The sequence below is a fragment of the Onychomys torridus genome, chromosome 8 (assembly GCF_903995425.1).
Source record: "Onychomys torridus chromosome 8, mOncTor1.1, whole genome shotgun sequence".
In the NCBI taxonomy this organism is placed as follows: domain Eukaryota; kingdom Metazoa; phylum Chordata; class Mammalia; order Rodentia; family Cricetidae; genus Onychomys; species Onychomys torridus.
In genome coordinates, this window is record NC_050450.1 from 99,959,715 (window position 1) to 99,961,913 (window position 2,199).

General features: G+C 40.9%; 1 pseudogene; it reads right to left on the reverse strand.

Moving 5' to 3' along the window:
- Positions 1-1,534: 1,534 nt before the first annotated feature.
- On the reverse strand, positions 1,535-1,642 carry LOC118590573 (annotated as a pseudogene).
- Between the last annotated feature and the right edge of the window lie 557 nt (positions 1,643-2,199).

Sequence of the window (2,199 nt, forward strand, 5' to 3'; positions counted from 1 at the left end):
GCATAGACACACCCTAAGACCAATTGATTAGAACTAGGAAATCAGGATTCTTTGTGCAAAATTGAGGAAGGGGAGACTGGTGGTTCTGAACTTGAACTTGACAATATTTAAGTCTCAAGAGCGGTTCATGCACACGGAAGTCCTCCTGCCCTCACACCAGCTCCCCACAGACCTGTATCATCACGTCATCAAAGAATGTTGTCATTCATCAAGGAATGTCAACTGTGCTGCAGCTTCCCAGTTTACAGAGGATAGAGAGAAAGCGGTCTCAAAGTGTGGCCCAGGAAACACACTGAAGCTGACAATGACGTTAAAAGGACAAATTTCCGGGATGTGAAACGTAGGCAAACTAAACTGAAGTCTGCAGGGAAAGCTGTATGCTTGCTTTCACCACAATGACTTCAAGGATACTGGACTAGCGGGTAGAGAAGCAAATTGTCACTGACAAGACTTGGACAAGAACTTGCTTACCTTCACTGATCCAGAGGACAGCATTAAGTACAGAGAGGGAGGTTAAACAGAGGGGCTGGAGGCATGGATCAGTGGTTGGAAGCATTTGAACCCTTGTAGAGGACCTGGTTTCAATTTCCAGAACTGAATGGTATACAGTTAGTATACTGTATGCCATAAAATACAGATGGTAGGTCATAACCACCTGTAACTCCAATTCTAATGGAGCTGATGCCCACTTCTGATCTCCATGGACACTAGACACACATGTGGCATGCAAACATACATTTAGTCAGAAAATTGCACACATAAAATAAATTTTTGAAAAGTTTTATAAAAAATTAAGCTAAATGTAGTTAAAATCAATTCTGCATCCACTCTAAGTTGGGAAGAATGGTTAGAAATACATAACTATATAGAGTTGAGTATGGTATGTAACTACGAATACAATCTAGAGCCAACTTCTGGTATTCTTGTTTTTTATTTTTTCAATTATGCCAGAAAGTACCTATGACACAGGAGTAATTTGACATAGTCTCTGCAACTCCATTATAGCTGTCCCTCATGGGAGTAAGACTGTGTGCAGTTATACCATAGCCCACAGCAGCTGTCCTTTTAACAGACCATGGATGTTGCTCCTAAGCCTATGGGGGAAGCCTCTCTGTGTAAACATGGAAATACTGTAATGCTGAACTGAAATGATTAAGCCAGGATAATTGGAAAGATTACATCACCAGCAGCTGATGTGAATTATATAGGACACCTTGGTTAATGTAGTTGTGTGGTAGCAATGCTCTCAGAACTACTCTGAACTCTATATAAACTAAAATTGAACAGACAATAAAGTTCTTTCATGTTTTCAAAACAAGTGTCTCCAATAGGTACCAGTCTTACTGGTGAAGACAGTGATGCACAATGTAACTGGCCAAGATTTGCATAGCTTTCAGTTAAAGTGTGGCAATGGAGAAAAGCTACTCAATACATTAGGAAATATTTAAAATTTAATTTTAATATATATAAAAATATGCACATATGTAAAAGATATACTACAAGGAAACTTTATGAGTTTATCAAAGTAAATTTAAGAGTGTCTTTGCTTAATATAAATTCAGTTTAATTTATAAAATGTTAAAAAAAATTTTAATAAGAGCAGATACTACACTTGATCTTAGCCAAAAGGCCGAGAAGTGATTGATGGAAGCAGATGCAGAGATCCAAGGCTGGGCACCAAGCTGAGCTCTAGGAGTCTAATCGATGAGAGAAAGGAGGGATTCAATAAGCAAGGGTCATCCAGATCATGATGGGAAAACACAGAGACGGCCAGCCAAACTAGTGGAAACCCATGTACTGTGGACCAATAGCTGTGGAGCCCCCATGGGACTGGACTAGGCCCTTTGGATACACGAGACAGTTATTTAGCTTGAACTGTTTGGGGGGCCCTCAGGCAGGCGGATCGGGATCCATCCCTGGTGCATGAGCAGACTTTTTGGAGCCTAGTGCCTAAGGTGTGACACTTTGCACAGCCTTGATGCAGGGGGTAGGGACTTGGACATGCCTCAACTGAGTGTCCCAGGCTCTGCTGATGCCCCATGGGAGACCTTGACTTGAAGGAGGTAGGGATGGGAGGAGGGTTGGGGGAGAAGGCTGATGGGTGGGAAGAGGGAAGAAGGGGAATATGTGTTTGGTATGTACAATGAATAGAAAATTTCTTAATAATAAAAAAGGAAAAAAACTATATAAAAAATTCTT